Consider the following 21,264-nt stretch of genomic DNA (forward strand, 5'->3'; position numbering starts at 1 on the left):
TCACATGAATCGGAGGAGGCATGTGCTGGTCGTCAACCTCCTGGTGTTGGGGGGGAGCATCACTAGTGATAGGGAGAGTCCTAGTGACCCTAAGTGGGTTGGGTAATTGGCTGTGTAACTTGGGGAGTTATGGGGAAAAAAAAGTCTGATCTTTACTGTTATAGTGTCCATTTTTGCCCTTTTTGGAAACAAAACTACATGACTGTGTGCACCAAACGGTTATGTGTGTGCTGTTTGTGAATGATTGCACATACCTTTACAGCTTAAATAAATATGAATTATAAATCATATTTAACTGGACCATGACTGTTTGCTGTGTGGGTAGCTAAAAGAAAGATAAGTGTTAAGTTCCTATAGAGACAATACAGTGCTGTTTGGGGTTGATTGACACTGGCGAGGCAGAACTGAGTGAGCGTTTCACACAGTCTGTTTTTTTTCTCGGTTTGCAGGAATTTTCTGTTGCCACATTTTAAGAAGTGTGATTCTCAGTTTTCTGCACAAAGCTGGTCAAGCTGAACTGTGTTTTGGAGATAATTCTTGTGAAGATTTCATGTTCCTCACTGTTGGAATATTTGTCTCTTGTTTCTCTCCGTTTGTTTGTCTCAGTTTCTTTATCTTAGGATATCATATATACACTTTTATTCTTTTATTCTTAGAGAGATGCTCTTATTACCCTGACAGAGAAGCACTTCATATTCCATAAAGGTGAAGTATAGTGTCTTACTTAGTAATGTAAAGCGCTGAATTCATTCATTCAGCCTGAATTCTGTTGCAAGCCACTGTTGGGTTGTGTCTATAAGCCAATCTTCTTTGTTGAACTAATGGTACGGTACACTTGACTGGCAGTTGGTTCATAATAATAATTTTCATAATAATGTTTAGAAACTTTCGGACATATAGATTATTTAATACACACTTATAGAAGCCTTTATAGCTATTCTATAGCATTGGTATTAAGGGTGGGACAAAATATCAATATTGCGATATATTGTATAGTTTTCATTGGCGCTATATGGCATTGAATATCAATATTTGTATTGAAACATAGACACTCTAATTTGACTTTGTCAGCCCTGACGCTGTCAGTCTGCCTGCTCATGACTGACAGACTCCATTTCCCAGCATTCTCACTCTCAGGGCTTCAATGACTCATCAAGTCACATGACCACCAGGCGTTTTGGTTCACCCAGCTACTGATTACCACCTGGACTTTATAGTATAAGTTCCCTAGCTCTTCTACGATGCGTTTCCTCTCTGTTTGTTGCTTTTTTGTTTTTTGACCCATTTCTTGACCAGATTATTGTTTGTTTGTTATTTATTTTGTTATTTAGCTCTCTTGCCTATGCCCCATCTGCCTGTCTACCCGTGTACCGACCCTCGCCTGGCATGTTGTTTATTTATGCTGCCCTTTTGACTGTCCTTTTGTGCCTATCCCTTCTGTTAATATCATAGACTATGTATAGCTGGACAGAGCAATATACTGTAATTCTACCATTATTTAAATGTAACAGCTAGTGTAACCTCTGCTTATTCTAACAATTTTTATATCCCCACAGAATTCATTTTTTAAAACGTTATTCAGCTCTATTCAAAAAGGTGTGGTTATTGTAAAAGGGCTGGGTTACACCTAGTCGGGGTGGGACCAATGACTATGTGGGCGGGACTGTAGACTGTGTGAGCTCTGTGGAGGCAGCCCTCAGGGGCGGGTTTATTCAAATGAGTAGCTGTCTCTCCACAGTCTTTCTCCCTCCTCTGGTCTCTACTGCGCAGAATCGGGTGTCAGGATCGCCAACATGGCGGAAGATTTTGGCTTCGTTTTCATTGAATGAATGGTAACAGCGACGCGGCGTCCATCTTTTTTTTACAGTCTTTGGTTAATATACAGTGTAAACTACATCAGTGTGTGTCTCTCCTGGTCCTGCTGTTCATTACAGAGTAACTAAAGCTACTGCTTCATTATTCCAGGTGGTTGCACCTAGGGTAAACCAGCGGTGAAAAATATTGCTTGTATAATTCTGTGAAACGGAGACTAATAAATCCATAATTCCTGGTATTTGTGTGTTTAGTATTTAGAAGTATTTTATCCTCTTCTGTAACACAGATGTGAAGTATTGTAGAGAACTGTCTTTAATACATTGAGTATCGTAGAATCACAGTATTATAATATCATTGTGATAATATCTAATCGTGAGATGCCCTGTAATTTGGTATGGTATTAGTGGAAAATTGTGAGCACTAGGAGTATAATCCTGGTGCAGTAACACATGAGAGGGAGCGATGTACCCTGGAAATCTGCGTTTGTCATATTTGGTTCAATATTTGATGTGTTAAAATGTGTACATTCTACAGAGTGTGGATTCTAATTATTCAAGCTTTAATTATACACCACACACAGCCAAGTCCCAATCATTTCAGCGCAGATATGTTCAGAACATGAACACAGAACTCTGGGCAAATATTCAGTCATATTCTGTGGAAAAGGAGCTTTTCATGGTTTTTCTCAGATACAGAGGAGCTTGTACATTATTCCACCTCCCCATGTAATACTAATCCCATCCGAATAGGGCTTAAGGGTTCATTTAAATAGGGTAATTGAAGTCAGATGTTCCAGTCGAGAGGGTGGCAATCAGGTGTGAGTTTAGCAGGTCCTTCCGTGTTTCAAAAATTTATTCTCAGGTCTTCTCAATCAAAGTCTGGTCTATATCATGCAGGTTTATGGATGTTTATGGGTGTTATCAATGCTTTCTAGGCTGGAAAATGAAAGAAAAAGAGTCTGACCTTTTTCAGTCCACTCTGAAGCACCAGAGTTACTCTCTCTTTTAAAAGAGTTCGTACAGATATAATGCAGCTTATAGTATTGGGGAAGTCACAAAGAACCCTGGGATAACATAAAAAAAATCCGCAATTCTTGGTCAATGTTCATGAATCTATTATTAGCTTCATGCATGACAGGATAGCAAACAAAAAGTCACTGTTTACCGAAAAAACAACAACTGCTGCCAACCTAAAATGTATTTAAGACCACATGCATATGCCAGAAGCTTATTACAAGCTTATTAAATGTTCTGTGGACAGATTAATTCATGGTTTGAGGCTATCCTGCTGCCCTGGGACCAACACAGCTTGCAATTATTAATGGACCCGTGAGTTTTGGCTTGTACCAGCAAATTCTTCAGGAAAATGTCAGGGTATCTGTCTGTGAACTGAAGCTTAACCTGAAGTGGGTCACACAGCAAGACAACAACCCCAACCACAAAAATAAGTCTACAAAGAAATAGTTAAGCAGAATAAACTTAACATTTTGAAATGACCCAGATAAATGACCTTAATCCAGTGGGGATGTTGGGGAAGAACTTCAGAAGAGCAGTTATTGCAAAGAAAACTTGGCAACTTCACTGAGGAAATGTAAACGGTTTACATACTGTTATTCGTAGCTGCACTAAATAACAGCAGAAAAAAATGTCTATTTTTCTATGATGTTTGCTTGGAAAATGATGGAAATGTGTGTCTAGATAAAATGGCCAGAGGTGAATTAAACATTATGATTCTGTCTGTAACTTTCCCTGTGGAGGAAAAAGAAAACAGTCATGGCCGATCTACAGGGACATAAATACACAATGTAGCTCTTATAAAGAAAGAAATTACTCCAGAACTTTGTATAGATTTAATCCCATTTTTTTTTTAGCTTTTTATGTAAGACAACAGGCCAAAATACAAGTTAGAAAGTTTTTTTATGACCGGACACTCCAAAGTTCTGAACATGACCTCTCATAGTCCAGTAGTGCATCTATTTCAAATACATTAAACAAGACTGAAGGTTATAATACAACCGCACAGTTTAGTCGTAAGAAAATACAGTGTGTTACTAGAAGTTTGTTTAAGGTGTTTTGGATTTAAATTGGAGTGAACATGGGCTTTAAGTGGGTCAGCTCGCTATGATCTTGACAGTATGGCACCATGATTGTGTGATCAGCTTAGCTAGTAAAGGAGACACCTTAAACTCAGTGTTTTTTTATTATAAGAAAAAAAAATCTGCATTGTAGATTAATACTAAAGTCATCCAAGCTAAGAAGAAAAGTTATGGAATTATTTAGTATAACAAAAAAAATATTTATGTTTATATTTTAGATTCTTCTAAGTAGCACCTCTTGCTTAGATGACAGTTTTGCACATCTTCCCATTTTCTCAGTCAGTTTTATGAGGTAGAGTCACCTGAAATGGTTTTCAGTTAACAGCTGTGCTGAACTCGTCAAGAGTTAATTACCTTAATTTCTTGCCTCTTAATGTGTTTGAGAGCATCAGTGGTAAAGTTGTGAAGAGGTGAAGTTGGTATACAGTGAAAAGCTCTATTTGAGTCATGTTCCAATCCATATACATGATAAGAACTACTCTACTCAAAAGAAATGAAGGTCAGTCAATCTGAAAAATGTCAAGAAGCTGTATAGTTTCTTCAGTTGCAATGGAAAAGATAATCAAAAACGTAATGATGAAACTGGCTCTTATCAGGACCACCCCAGAATGGGAAGACCAAGAGTTACATCTGTTGCACAGAATGAGTTGATCAGAGTTACCAGCCTCTGAAAACATAAATATTCAGCAACACATATAGGAGCCATCTAAATGCTTCAAAGATTATTTTGGTTTGTTTAACACTTTTAAGTTACTGCATGATTCCTTATGTGTTCCTTCAAAGTCTAAAATACATTGTTCATTTTTGTATGACATTAGGAAAAAAATAAGAAAAATAATGGAAAGATTGAATGAGAAGGTGTGTCCAAACTTTAGATTGGTACTGTATATTTTTTATTGAGGTGAATATGCTTATATATATTCTGTCCTATCAGACTCACAATGCTGAAACCCAGGAAACTCAGGAAGGAAAAAATGTCTCTGTTTCTGAACCTGTTGTAAAGGATGAGATATCCTTTATCAGACATGCATAGTTGCATAGTTTCCTCCTCGTCTTTTTTTTTTCGAGAGTGAGAGCTCTTTATTAGGCAAGCCTTCCGAGAGGAAGTTGGGGGGTGGCTGGCGGTGGAGTGACACCACAGCCTGCGTTTGCCAGTGGGAGCTGAGGAGCTGTGGGTGTGAGTGGGAGACTGAATCAAAGGTGAGCGGCCGTTCTGGCGCCCTGCACAAGGCTTTTCTGTAGTATTCACATCAGTCAGAAGACTGAAAAAGCTGCTCACGCCTTATGTAAGACTGAACAGAACAGAAAACAAATGAAGATGTCTGTCAGTGATGAGGAACCGTCTTCTCTCGCTTTCCTTTCTTTATGGTGGAGATGTATGGATTGTATGGATTGCAACATTTCTTGTTTGTCAGCTTCTAGAAAACTGGATTCCTGACCTTATTGGATTTATCTTTAAAATATAAAATATATCATTTTATCTCAGAGGATCACCCGGTAAAGCCCACACCTGTGTTTGTTGTGAGATGATCTTGGCAAGGTGTCAAAAATTATTTGAATTTGAGCAAGGCCTGGTGGTGGGTGTCAGAGTGATGGACTCCATTTCTGAAATTGTGTAGGAATTTAACATTCCTCAGTCTACAGTGTCATTGAAAGCTTTCCTTATTTCATGGGTATATGTCATAGAAGGCATTATCACCCACAGTGGACAGCGCAGTGGGTGGTAATGATCGTGACAAACTGACATGCAAATTTATATCCATATTCAATGAAGGAGACCGCAGTGTTCTTTAGCTTCTGTGGGATATGGCAAAAGTCATGGGACACAATACTTTACCCTCCAACTAATAAAATAGTTTATCTTAAATATTGTGAAGCTTTAGATACAGAGCATGTAAGGATGACTTGGTCTGTCGGACCTGCTCCAACTTGTATTTTTTGTCATTTTTAATTAACAGTCCAATTAAAGAGAGACATCGTAGGTTATAAATCAATTCCATAACATGTTTATATCTCACTTAACAATCATTCAGTCAGATATAAACAGGTATTCTGAATAGTTTGGGGTGAAATGGTTAATTGTAAAGGAAGAGTTTAATTAATAGTAAATTGCATGTTTCTTCTAAGGGCATTTTCACGCTTATTCCCTGTAAAAATTAGAGTTGCACAAGGCATCGAAAGTTCAATGCTTTTTCAATACAGTAATATCATAAACGATTCAATTCTGTCAACTTGATGATTTCAATACTGTTTACAGCCCGAGCAATCACGTCATTGTTCTTAATAAGTGAATCAAATCACACAGGCTCTTTTGGTTTGGATGGCAGCTGTATCCAGCCTTAGCAGTGATGTGGCTCTAACCTAGATAGCTAGTTTAGCATGCTATTGTCAAAAACTCAAGTTAACACATGCAAATAGTACTATTGTACTGCTGTAAAATACTGTAAATATCTATTGCATTTTCAGCTTAAATATACTAAATAACAGTGACTATTATTATGTAGATGTGTGTTGTTTAAAAGGGACGTATTATGCAAAACTCACTTTTTGCATGCTTTTGTATTCCCACTCATTAAAGTATTTCAATACACACTTTACCTTCAGACAAAAGGAAAGAGAATTTAGTAATGAGAATTGTAATAATACACACAATTTTGGTGTTGAGACAACCCTATCCCGAATACACAAGTCTACACCCAGTCCTGACTCTGCATCCAGTTTCTCTACAACAAAGCATGTCAAACTAAACTCACCCTCAATTACTTTATTTACACCTTAACCATTTAATTAAGCAAACATTGTGATTGGTGTCCAGCTGCAAGTAATGAACCTTTGATTGTAGGGAAATCCATATCCTGACAGAACAAAGTGCTCCATTAGGAACAAAGCAGTGTTTAAAGAAGAGGGGGAGCACTTAAAACGTTAAGCTAGCGTATACACACTGTCCGGTATGTTCAGTTGTTGTGGACACCCCTTCTAGTGAATGCAGGCAGCACCCATTGCTGACACAGATGTGTAAATGCACACTCACAGCTTGCTTGTTCAGTCATGCCTAATGCCAGGTGTTAGGCACTGAGCTGTGGAGCAGTGGAACTGTGTTCTCTGGAATGATGGAGCTCAACAATAGTTTTGATCCCAAAGTTCTTGATATTTGCAGTGAGTTCAGAATTTGGTTTTACTGAGAAAAGAAAGAAGAACAAAAAGAATGTTTTATGAGAAGTGATGTATTATAATTCCTGGTAGTGCCCAGGTGGAAAACACCTGGCAGACAGTACTCGCATTGTAAATCCCACCAGGGTGATCCTACTGTTCGACGTGTGAGATGGAAATTATCATCTTCCATTAAAAGAAGATTTTTTCCCCCTTCGAGACTAATTCCGTTGTAGTTCATGAAAGGGTATGTGGTGTCACCTGGAAAGTGGGACAGGAAGACCCCTGAAGCACACAACAGGCTTTAGTTTAAAAGGCGGAGTGAATGAATGTCATTCACAGCTGGAGCTGGATTTAATGACAGGAATCACGTGCTGTTGGAGCGCTGCCTGTTGCGTTCTCCTTTTCCCCGTGGTGATCCTTTGTTTCACTGGAGATTTGGTGTGGAGGAGGAAGCTCTTGTTCATGCCAAGTTACGCAACCAGCTTGGAAGGTGCCAGGACCTGTAGAACAGCAGCTTTCCTTTAGAGAAAATATGCCTCACTTTCTCTTTCTCTCTCTCTCGCTCTCTCTCTTGTTCTGTTTCTGCTCCTCCAGTGGACTGGCTGCTTGTGTGCTGAATTGCAAACCATTTTCACAAACAAGAATAGGATAAATGAGCTCTTTTAACCTGCAACCAGCTGTATTCAAACAGCTTTCTGGATTGCTGCACTTTTGCCCTTCTTTTGTTCCTTTGTGGTGTTTTGTGGTGCTTTTTTGTAAGAGGTCAGACAGCTTTAAAGTAAGATTGAGGGCCTTCTAATTTAGTATGTTTTTGGATGGATTTACTGGCAGAAATTTTGGGGAAAATATGAATAATCTTCCTGAATCTGGTCTTTATCAAACAGCCAAAATTATTTATTAATGTTTTTTTTCGTGGTCAAAGCAGGCATGTACAGTCAAAGTATGGACCCACCTCTTCTCATTCAATGTGTTTTCTTTCTTTTTATGATTTTTTACATTAAAAATGTAATATTGTAGACTATATTAAAGCTATGCAGGAACATGTGTGTAATTCTTTTATGAACAAAAATGGTTAAACAAAGCAGAATATGTTTTATACTTATATGTTTTAGACTCTTCTGAGTACCACATTTATAGCTTTCAGGACAGATCTGCACACTCTTTGTATTTTAATCTCAGTGTCTTCATGAGGGAGAGTCACATGGAATAGTTTTCTCAGCACCTTGAAGAAGTTCCTGGAGGTTCTGAACAAATAGTTGCTGCTTTTCCTTCACGCTGTGAAGCTTCAGCTCATCTTAAATCACCTCCACCCATTGTGGAGGCCAAACTGTTTTTTTGTTTACTACATAATTCCAAATGTGTCTCTTAATTGTTTTTTTGTATTTATATTATTATTTATTAATCTACAATGTAGAAAATAAAGTAAATAAAGAAATAAAGAAAAAAAACATTGAATGAGAAGATGTGTCCAAACTTTTGATCAACATCAAAAATCAAAGGCTGCTTTTAAGCCATTACACCTTTTTAATTTATTGAATTTATTTTAAATTATTTATTCGTTTATTCACATTAATCTGTATCTGACAGTTATGTGAATGAGTCTTCCTCTGAATAGATAGATAGATAGATAGATAGATAGATAGATAGATAGATAGATAGATAGATAGATAGATAGATAGATAGATAGATAGATAGATAGATAGATTGATTGATTGATTTCTGGCGGCTTTGTTTGCACACGTATCCAATATCAGGTCTTCTGATATTGGACCTGTGCAGATCTGGTAAGTACACTACACAGGTAGAAGAGACATGGGAGAGCAGAGTTCCCTAGAAATAGGAAACTGTGACAAAAGTACAGTTCATTACTGTCATTCCACAGCTGAAAGAGAATCATTCAATCATGCTGCATTATGTAAATCACCATTATCCTAAACCTCTCTATCTGCAGTAATTGAGTTTTCACTCTCATTATCAAACCTTAATATAAATCGCTGGGAAATTTGACAGACAGTAACATTTGTTTATACACATATCACAGCAAAACACTGGCATTCTCTAAATTATATCAGCCAGTTACAACTAAATGAGGCAATCTGTGGATAGACCATTGTGAGTTTTTTTTGTTTGTTTGCTATTTGCTGTTGTTGTTTCATAAGCTGACATTGAAATTATTGAAATTTTGGAGCAAAGTTCCAGTAAAGGCACTTTTACACCTGTAAGTCTGAATCAAGGTTCATGGTTTTATTACATTGTACTCATTTGGTTTGGTTAGGTTTGGTTCCACTCATTCTGACAGCATTTGGTTCAGCGTTCTTCGTTCTGCAGGCTGCCTTTCCTGTTGTCGTGCCGAATTCTGCCCCCCACCAGAATCTGAGACCCTTTGAGTGCATGCACACCATGCATTAAAATGAGTATAACAGATAAACCTCAGATTTTTTTTTTTCTGTTTATAAACAATGGTTATTCTACAGTTACAGCAGATCCAGTAATCATAACCAGCATAATCTGTTGAGCCAGTTCTGCTCTGTGATGAACATACATACATGTGAAGGGGAGGCAGATTTCTGCAGAACAGTTCAATTCAAATCAATTCAATTTTATTTATATAGCACTTTTTATAATAACAGAAGTTGTCACAACGCAACTTTACAGAGAAAAACAGGTCCACGCCTCTTATGAGCAGCACCACAGAGATGTGGTGACAACAGTGTCAAGGAAAAGCTACCTTTAAGAGGAAGAAACTTTAGGAGGAACCAAAATGCAGTCAAGACTTAGCTCAGTACAAAGAAATAACAAACAACAAAGAAATAACAATACAAAATAACAGTACAGAGAGATAATGCAAACTATAGCTAATTAACAGGTACTAAATCATTAATGTTAAAATGTGATAGGCACATAATGGAGAGATATGGATAATGTAGAAACAGGTACTAATCTATCAGTGTGAAAAGGTGATGAGCACATAATTGATAATGAAGAGCTATGGCTAATATAGAAACAGATACTGAGTGTGTTAACGCTGATCAGAGCAGGGATGCAACACAACGGGGGGTGAAGAGCCAGGCTGGGCAACATCAGGAACAGGGCATCTCCATACATGTAAAAGAGATAGATGAATAAAAACAGAAAGGAAAGAAAGAGAAACCAGAACACTTGTTCTTTTCCTCTTCTGTTGATAAGTGGGTGACAGGTGACTTTCTGTAATTTGTCTGAAAAGCCTGAATCATCTAAAAATGTGTTTTTTTCCCTGCAAACCTACAAGGCCATGGTTCAGTTGATCTGAACCAAATGCTTCTTTGCTCGGGCTAAAAAAGCTAGGTGTGAAAGCCCCCTCATTCCTCAAGGCTTCCGTACCCCTGTTAACACTAACTAAAACTAAAATGCGGAAATCCCTTTCACTCAGCCTGGCAGTACGACGCCTCTTTGAGTGTGTATTGATCCAACAAAATTATGCAGAACCATTAAGTAACAGCTCATGAAGACATAGATTCCCAGGCTAAATAATTTGTTTTGGCACATTATTCCCAATGATGATAGAAAATGGCATGTCTAACTGCTTGTCCAAAGAGGGCCATTACAAAGCAATCAGAACATGTTGAAATCTGAAGTAATCAAGACCCTGGGGTAGATTTGAGGCAAATGGGTTTGATAATGACTTAATTAGGACAATTTCTAGAAAAAAAAAACAAATAACAAACAGATGTCACACTATTTCAGACACTGTGCTACAAGAGTGTACGCTCATCACCAAAAAAAAAAAGAGTTGCACTTAGAAGGATTTAGCCACCAGAAATGAGGCTGGGGAGGGGGGTAGGTTTGACATTGTGAGACATGCCAATGGTCCAAGTTTCAAGTTTAGCTGGTCATGTGATGCAAGCAAGAATTATTTCTTACAGTGAAGTACATACAGTGGTGTACTGTATGCTTTTAGAACCGTAAAGCATCTGGGACATCTACACAAACTACAGAAAGTGATTTCCTTCATGAGTTATCATGTTAGTGCCAGCACCATTGGCAGACGGCTATACGACACAGGACTACATGAATGTAGACCCTTATAATGACTAACCCAACAACATTTTATCGTCATCAAAGACTGCAATGATGTTGTTCCAGACTGTCATGGAGTAACTTAGAATGGCAGTGAATTATCGTCAGTGAAACGTCGTGCTTTTGTCTTGCATTTTGCATGTATATTCAATAAAATTTTGCATGGAATGGAATATCTTGCAGGACACTATTAGGAACCGCTACAACTCCACGCTGTGACATGTGGCATGTTGTGTTACACATGCAGTACACATACTTAACAGTACTTCTATATGTGTAGCTCAGTGAGTAAGGGCCATGTCAGTCTAAATTTAGTCATTTATTGTTCTTGGTAATCTCTATCCTTTTTTAAAATAGCATTGTGGTTTTTGTCTCAGATTTTCTTTTTGTACTGTAAGCATTGCATGTTCTAATTGATTTTTTTCTGCATTCATAAGCAAACTAATGATGTATTAAACATGGCAGTAATCATACAGCCACTGCACTAAGCTGATTAAAGGCTGAGGCAACACCTCAAAAACATGGATGAGCCCGTATATGACAGAATTGGTCCTTTCTTTCTGCCTCTCAATCTCCGACCCTCTCTCTCTCTCTGTCTCTGTGACAGTTACCCAGAGGTCAGTGACAATCATGTGTCTTGTAGTTTTTTTCAGAGCGGTAATTATGGCTGTTTCTAATGGGTAGTCTGTAATTTTAGACACTGACTTGAGAGAAACTGGGGGTTTGCCAGATGATCCATCTGGGTTATGCTGTAGACCTCTTACTGAGTGTCTTCTGTGATTTATTACAGCCACAGAGCTGAAAGATGTGGAGTAGTGTGAAAATAAAATAACTGTTGGCTGCAGAAATACAATCACATTGTTCAGTGAAAGAAAAAAATGTTTTCTACAAGTGTGAGAGATACATTATATGCACTTTCTAGCATTTTTTTTTTAGATATTATTTTCAGTATTATGTCATTTACAGTAATGTACAGAAAGCATTAGTAATAAATTCATTTAAAAATCTCCTTCTCTGGAAGTTTAAAACAGTTAAACACTAGTATTAGAATAAATACAAATAACATTCATACAAAAGCTTATGTTACAAAGTTTTACATCACTGTGTTCATTCAGATATTGCCAAGGGTTTGCACATGAGAGTCTACTATTATTTTTTATATGATGTTAAATTAGGTCAGCTAGCAATGGAATGAAACAAACCTGCATGCTGACTGAGGGGAGTCCAGAACAAATATTGGACCCAGCTTTGTTTCTCAAACTGTCTCACAAGATCTTGACTAATTTCAGCAAATTCTTCTTACTTCTTTTAATTTTATCCAGAGTTTATCCTAAGGCAACCCTGCCTTTACATCAGACCAACTGACAGTATAATAAAGGATTATTATTTATTACTTGGATTAACCATATGAAATTGGATTAATTATTTCATAATAACTTTGTTTTGTAATGTCTGGATTTTGTTCTAAAAAAGCAGTAGTCCTATATTAATAATAATAAAAAAAAAACTTGATTCATAATGTCATACAAACTTTCTCTTTAGCCATTTGGTTTGAATAATTAGATTATAATTAGCTTTGCTCAAATTCATGCCAACAAAACATGACATTACTGCTATTCAAAAAAACTCTTGACAGGACTTAAATTTTTAATTGAAGTCAAAAAGAATTCAGCCAATTTTGTAGCATTCTTTCTTGTTTATTCATCATGTAATTAACAATGTTTTCATACCTGGACATTGTGACCAGAGTTGTATGAATTTGTCTGGTTAGTTTTGGTTTCACACTACAGTTTAGTGAGCAGACTCACTATTTTTTTTACTCCGTGGACCGCATCCCCTATACTTGATGTGATTGGTTGGTAGAAAGTTCTCAGTTTAGACAAGCTGCCTTTTCCAGATGTTGTGCTGAATTCTGCTTCTCTGCCAGAATTTGTACCTCCTTGCATGCGCATACAGCAAAATGAAGGCAGCAGATTACCTTCGAATTTATATTATTTCTGTTTATAAGTAAGGGTTAGTCTACAGTTACAGTAGATACGATAGTTACCAGTGTAATATGTTGTATCCAGGCTGATTATAGCCTGCCCCCTGCTTCCTGTAATTGGTCTGAAAATCTGAATGTTCTACGAAAGTTTTTTTACATTGCAGATGAACCGAACTATAGTTCAGTAGATCTGGACCAAGACAACCTTTTTTGTTCAGACCATGATGGTTAATCTAGAAAGCTATCTATTGAGCTCTGCACTCATTCTCTTCAAATTGTCGTTTTATTTGTGCAAAGATACATCGTATGAAACAGAAAAAGCAGAAAAAACAACTGTAAGCCTCTCTGCCTTGTCAAAACAACACTAATGGGGATATGAGCGAAGTACAGTAGGTATAGTATCAAAGGTTAAATCAGTATTCGTTCAGTTGGTTTAGAATGTTGCTTTAATGTGTCAAAATTAGTTTGCTTAAAGTTAAGTAAATCTTAATGCAACTTGTTGCTTTGCTGCTCGTCTTCAAATCATGTTTTTTATTAGTAAATGACTGGACACTTGTTGCTCCCTTGTCTTTCACAATGTTAAGAAGAATAGTCAGATTCACATTATGTCAAAAAGTAAAAAAAAGGGGGAAAACAAGGTTTCTGTGTGATAAGCGAGGGACATTTAACAAATTCAGATATAGGCATTATTCTAAAGTAAATCTTTATCAGTACACACTTAATCCTGGTGTAAATGTACATTTGAATTTGTATGTATCAGTTGACTGTGAGGTCCACAAGGACATCTCATGCACCAGCTACATCCTTGACCTCAGGCTGCTGGCTGTGGCTCTCAGCGCAGGTTCTCTGGCCCGTGTCCATCCACACCTGTGTGTGCGCACGCCGTCCACGCTGCAGCCATGTGGAACTGTGTTCAGACTTACTTTTGACTAATTTAGTTGCCTTGGCAACCACATCTTCTTTATCACTGAGCTCTGCAGCAATGCAGAGAGGGGTGGGAGAGGGGAGGAGAGGGGGGCACAGAGAAAGAGGGAGATGGAAGGGCCAGTGAGCTAAAGCGAGGTGGAATGGATGAAATATTCAGTGGAAGGAAAACTCGATTTCTGTACTGCGTGGATGCTTAATAAAACATAAACCCGGAGCCAGGGTTACCCTCATCCTTCTCTTCTGGTTTAGAAGTATTTTTTACAGCAGGTTTGTTTTCATTGCCTGAATGGGGAATTGAACCTCGATCTCCCGCATGTGGTAGTTTTATACACTGAGCTACTCTGTTCCTTTATGAACTGAATTATTGTTTGAGGCTTAACACACTCACAAGATTGGACTACTCCATTAAACAAGCTCTATTATCACAGTTTTTCATGATGTTGACTTAGCTCCAGTAAATCTGTCTCCACAGTTTGACCTCCGATTGATAGATCACCAGGTTCTCCAGATCACTGACACATAATCAGTAGTACCTATAGATCTGTGTGCAGAGCATGTAGGTTCAGCTGCACTGGTCTGTTCATCTTGTCTTTGGTTGCTGTGGCAGATGGAGCCGAGAATCTGCATCTTTCTTGCATTGCAATATATAGTACTATACACAAAAAAAAACACTTTAAATGAACTTAATTTAATCCTTAACAGTGGTTCTCTGCGACTGATTATTTTTTTCTTTCAATGAAAATATATTTATTGAACTACGCAAAATCAGCATGTGGCAAAAACACAACTACATTTGGCTAATACTACTTAAACACATTGGGCAGTTTCCCAGGCAGGGATTAAGCCTAGTCCTATAATATATATTTGTAATTTTTCCAATGAAAAGTTTCTTTTGGACAACAATGGAATGTTGTGTAGTCCAGTCCAACAGTATCCTTAATCCCTGTCTGGGAAACTGCTCCATAATGTTCACCTAATCCAAAGTAACGTAGGCTCTCTAAACATATTGTGCACATTGACGAGGCCAGGCCAAATAATGTCCTCAATTAGATAAACTGAAATAGATTTATTCATTAATATCATAAGCCCTATCCCGACAGGATTAGTTTCTCAGGGGGTCCTGGGTTAATTTTCTCTTTTATGGGGGGGTCCTCTGTACGTTACAGATTGAATTACCTACTGCTTTTCGCTGAACTCCGTGGTCCTCCGGTAATTTTTGTCCCTTCTGGATGCACATCTCTGAGTTTCGTCTCCTCGCGTTTAATAAAATAGCTATTTGTCTACTGCTACGCACCGTATTTACACTTTGGGCTTGCGTTTCCACTCAGATCCACGTAAACACAACAGCGAGTGCAATTGGAGGAGCTACTGAACGCGATGTCACGTGACGATGTCACGAAAACCTACTGGTTCTACTGTTTTCTCAATTGAGATGGGTGGGGGACATGCCCAGTATGCAAAATGATAGACAGTTTGAGGAGCCAATGGGAAAGATGTATGTTTGTGTAGGTGTAGGTTTTAAGTCCCTATCCATCAGTGGACAATGAAAACAGTTGTGAGTGTGGCCAGGGAATATTATATCTTGTGAATACTAAAGAAAGAAGAAATACTGAAATAACACACAATTGGATCAGTAACTGATCTGTGTCTTACCTAGAGAGCCCCTAAAGTGACATCATGTAAAAAAATAATTAAATATAATTTATTATTAAGGCGTGGAAACATGATCTTAATGTGTGGGAATGAGATAACTATGGTGTGGGAATAAGATAATTAAGGCGAGGCCACGACTTATTAAGGCGTGGGAACTAGTTCATTAAATCTAGCTGGAGAATAATAAAGCTTGCTTTTCTGTAAATTAATGCCCATGAACACCACTGAATTACATCAAAGCTCCAATCTAAGTATAATCTTTTGTAAGAAAATGTAAATTGAATTGTTTTCTTTTATTTTCACTTTGGAGTGAATTATGTTAATATTTTGGAGTCTTTGCAGTGAGACGTGACATAATTCTAGGTAAAAGATGCTTAATTCTTATACTAAAAGCTCACAGGCTTTACCTTCCTTACACAGTCAAATTGTTCACAGCCTCTGAGAGCTGCTGGCTTTGTTAGCTGTTAATCAAAAGGACCTTTTAGCGACGTCTTAATGCCTACGATTGAATTAACTCATTCCCACACCTTAATAAGTCATGGCCGTGCCTTAATGATCTCGTTCCCACACCTTAGGATCTCGTTCCCATACCTTAATAAGGCGTGGCCATGCATTAAAAACCCATTGCTCTACATTACTGTACTGATGCTCCTCCAAATAGACTAAATAGACTGTACACTGTGTAAATCATGTAAAAAAATGATGTCACCTTTTTTCCGTAAAAGCAACCTTCATTCAATTCTACACAGTGCACAGTCTAGAGTCTATGATCTATTTGGAGGAGCATCAGCACAGTAATGTAGAGCAATGGGTTTTAGATATGAATATAAATCAGTCCTGCTCTTTTAACAATGTTTTTTTTTCACACACTTGTGGTTTTTGATGTTCGGTCACGGACTGAAACGCACTTTTTAAAGTATCTCTCACATTCGGGACATGTGCCCAGTGGGTCGGCGGGGCATGCCGGGGCAAGCGGCCGCACAGCGGTGAGAAAGCTCCCAGTTTGAGACATGCAGTGGCTGTAACAGCCTTGAAAATCCTGTTGTCGGTGAGCTCCGCACTGGTTACCATGACAACGGGGTATCTTATCTCTAAGCTCTTTGATATACTGCAAAGCATCATGGGCCCCTTAATGTTATGTAACAGAGGATTTAGCACAGAGGGTGTTTCCCTGCTGCACGACTGGGTTTTCCTTTTTAGCACACTCTCCAATATAAATACTTTCGTGGTCTTACTGAAATCATGAGTGCACTCTAATTGTTATGTATGTGTATTTAATTACTTAGATTAGATTAAATGCACCATTACAATCATTTTATAAAAGCCCAAGAATTATTATTTTTTTATTTCAGTTTTGTATTTCCTGTCATACAGTGTATTACAGTATGTGCAGTATCAGGTGATGATGCAGTTTGAGCGTAATGATACACAAAAGTCAAAATGTAATCCGATACTAAGCTGTGGTGTATCAATATAAAGATTTTTCTGTACTGTAAAAATTAAGGATTGAATGAATCATGATTAGAATCAGGATCTCTATTTCACTAAATATGTTACACAAACAAGAAATTTGACTGGTTAAGCGCAATATGTATAGCATGTAAAAAAGCATAGTTCAACCGAACAACATGTACTGTAGCAGTATTGCTCTGCAATTAAATCCAGTTCAGTTCAATTTATTGAAGTTTGGAAGCTCAGTTAAATTATAAATTAGTTATAACTCATAGTTTATAATTTATTAAGGTAATATGACGATGCTTCATGTGCAGAGCATGTGCACTAAGAGAATAACAACGCTCATATTTCAGATTTAAACACACTAGATTAAACTTCCAGTGATATATCAACCATTTTAAGAATTTTTTGATTTTTTTTTTTTACTTAAATTTCTTCATTCATAAAGGCACCTTAAATAATAACCTACAATAGTAGAGAAAAATAACGGATCTCTCCCTAAAGAAAACAAATGTTTTATTTGTTGTAAAAACTTTGTGTGTTTGCTGCTCTGCACTGCATCTAAAAATCACAGCCTCCTACAATTTACTATTAATTTGTAAAAAGCCCATTCATTTGACTTTAGGTGGGTGTGTGCACAAAGTAAGCTCTGCCCCTCCCTGCCTACTGTCCTGTGTAAATCTGCACTACTTGGGATTAGTGTCCGCCAAAGATGAAAAATGAAGGAGATGCTTCTGGGATGCCCGATTTTTAGTTAATTATCGTTTTTTTTCCATATGTATTTTAAAAAAGACAGTTATTTGAGGTGCTTGTCAGGTTTCAAATCAGTCAATGGTACATCTGTGTTTTCTGCTGCCAAGATAGCAATACACAAGAAATTTACCTGAACACACCTCACTTTCAGACCACCACAACCCATCAGTGTAAATGTATACGTAAGCGTCTTTGCTATTTTAATGGTGCAAGCACAAGCCATGAAGATAGGGCCCTTAGTTTCTCTCAAGGTTTCTTCTCTTGATTTGAGGGAGTTCTTACTGACAGTGTCTCAATTAGCTTGCTGACCTGGAGTCAGGATTTAGATCTTTGTGACAGGTGGGCTGTTTAAAAGTCCTAAGGAAGTTCAATTCTCTCTTTCTCTCTGGTGTTAATGATTTCCCTGCTTTATGAACTCATATTTGCTTTGTTATGACAAAACATTTAAAGCCATTTAATTATTTTCCTTTTCCAAAAAGCAGCATAAAATTCTAGGCTGCAGATTATTTTACAGTAGAGCTCAATGAACCTTTCCTACTGTAACAGGAGCCTAATAAAAAAAGCTTTATTTTACTCTTGTATGCTGTATTTCAGCACAGCTTATTGAGTACTGTGTCTGCTCTCTGCTGCTAATGTTTACTCTGCTTTATGAGTTTGTAATATCTTTATACCAAATATATTAAACAGTGTATTCATACATATGCAACCCTGTGTTTAAATAGACGTTGAAATGTACAGTATAAGCCTTTAAAATCTCTGAGAACAAAAAAAAAGGCATTTGAAGGCATTTGATTGACATTAATACATGTTTCTAGTTAAACTGTTCATTAAAAAGCAAGCTTAGAGCTGTATTTATCCACTAATGTCACCATGCCACTCATTTATAAATAATCATAATTAACTTAATTGTTCAAGATTAGAATAAGGTTAGAGTGGAATTTGTAGATATAGCTTCAGACATATGTTCTGGATTTGCCGGTTTATTAGTATTATTTGCTCATCTTTTTAGCAGTTTTATGATATAATGGTATGTAAGTGCACACACTCACACTTTGTATGAGTGCTGTTATTACATGTGGATGAAAATGTCACAGCGTAATTATGCATGACTCTATTCAGTCACCTCTCACTTACCTAATGTATTGCTTTGATATTTAAACTGATTTTATTTAAGAAGTTAAAATGCCAGTTTGGCACATTAAAGAACAGAGCTATTTATATTATCACTTTGGCCAGAAGAAAATAGTTTTGGGTCATTCTCAGCACTGGAGGGATACTGGCATGGTGGTGGTGTATGAGGTTAGTGTGTGTTGTGCTGGTACACGTGGATAAGACACAGCAGTGCTGTTGGAGTTTTTAAACCTAACATGTCTATTAGACACTGGAGAAATCACTTTGGATACCATAACAGCAATCTTGTAACCACACAGTAACGTCATGTAAACCAACTATGTGGGGGTTATGGTGGACTGCAGTGTTATTTGTTGACCTTGGGGGTATTCGCAGCACTATTTGTTGAGAGGGGTACTTTGCATTCCAACATTTAACCTTGTTTACAGCTATTTACAGCACAGCTAACCAGCTTTTACGCACAACACACAGACAGATAGGAGTGCTGTGTGATGCTAACTCTCTAGTTAACCTAGCTAACTAACTAATATCCACTGCCTTTCAGAGAAGAGAAGCCAAGAGTTTTTTAAGGAGATAAATCGAACACATTTACCCAAGCAGCCGTTAGTCTGCTCTTACCACTCTGTGGAGGCAACTCGGTTCTAAAGCGTGAGTTAATTTGACAGTTCAGGTTCTAGAATCTGTGAGAAAACCTTACAGCACACCTGCTTTACCAGAGCTTGAGAACCAAGAACCCATTTCTCTGGATTAGGATGTTCTAGTGTTGGTTCATCCTCTATAAAATAGTAAGAGCAGACATATGTGTGTTTGGGTGGATGTTTTAACTGAAAGATGGAAGGTGGTGGATATAAATGAAATGGAACTCCTCAAGACGCAGATATTTCTGTTTTGTGTTCAAAACACAGCTGTTCAAGCTAAATTCTCCACTCTTTTAATTACTATGATACTCTATAACTAACTGACTACATAAAAAGACTTACTCTGTATGATTTATTACTAGTATTGTCATCCTCTAGAAAAAAGGTGGATAGTATTTGACTCTGACACTAAGGTAATGATGGGTGTAATGCAGTTACTAGTTACAAAGCGACCCATACTGACCCATGTTAGAAAATTATGAATAAATGATTCTGCTCCATGATCTGTTTGATGCAGGAGAAGACAGAGAATCTGTGTAGAGGCTGGACTGTTGATGAATTCAATACCTTAGAACATGTTTTTAGGGGGAAGTGTTATCCCACAGTAGCACATTGAACTTTGTAATTAACGGATTGTAAATGCTATGTGAATAATAATAATGTGATGATTGTTTGATTGTGGTGTATGCTACTGTGTGTGGTGTATGTGCTGTGTTTAATGGTGGCAAATCACACGCTATCACTCAAAATTAGCATTCATGAACCACAGTGAAAATTACAGGGCAAGCCTGATATAAAAGCTGTAGGTGTGCAAACCAGACATTTGCTTATTTGTTTATTTACATTGCACTGAATGTGGCTTACTCAGCATGAAATAAACTGTAGTAATAATAGTAATAAAGGAAATAATACTAATAAAAACAAAAAGTAATAGTAGTAATACTACTACTACTAATAATAAGAAGAAGAAGAAGAAGAAGAAAAAGAAGAAGAAGAAGAAGAGATGGACTGATTCATGTCTTTGGGGAGATCACAGATCTCTAATAATTAATAATATGTGAGTTACTCTGCGTATTGTAATGTAACTGATTCTCTGATCCTGTGGGAAATCAAATGGCCTTTGTTGACTTGATCTAGCATTTAACTGTGGCATTTGTGTGTCCTCTGTGTCAGCATCCTTGTTTAAAAGAATGGTTTGTTGAAAAACTCATTTATTTGTGAGTGATCAGGGATAGACCAAACCGAACCATTTAAGCTAAAATTGAAACAATTATATAATATTGCTACCTCACTCCTTGTGAAGAAGTTTATATTTATTTCTCTATGCCTGTTCTGGACTGAGTTTATTTTTTGTGTGCTATTTGTTCCTCCTGCCACTAGGTGGTGTCTTGTTCTAAAATTTATGGTAGGCATGTGACACTTACAGGAAGTCACCTTGAACATTTGTTTTCAATCAGGCCAGTTTGGCATGGTAGATTGAGCAGCTGGTGAATCCAAGCTCATCCTCTTTTGATATCACGTGTAGAAGCATCGTCTGTGAGTATTTTTGAAGGATATTGTTTGTACAAATATATTATGTTTATATTTCGACATATTTTGTAATT

At 37.3% G+C, this 21,264-nt stretch overlaps 1 protein-coding gene across 3 annotated transcripts in view; it reads left to right on the forward strand.

The window, feature by feature from the left end:
* LOC103026136 (disks large-associated protein 2) overlaps window positions 1-21,264 on the forward strand; it is a 160,385-nt gene that overhangs the window by 55,039 nt on the left and 84,082 nt on the right. The window lies entirely within an intron of this gene.

This window comes from Astyanax mexicanus, chromosome 1 (assembly GCF_023375975.1).
Source record: "Astyanax mexicanus isolate ESR-SI-001 chromosome 1, AstMex3_surface, whole genome shotgun sequence".
NCBI lineage: Eukaryota > Metazoa > Chordata > Actinopteri > Characiformes > Acestrorhamphidae > Astyanax > Astyanax mexicanus.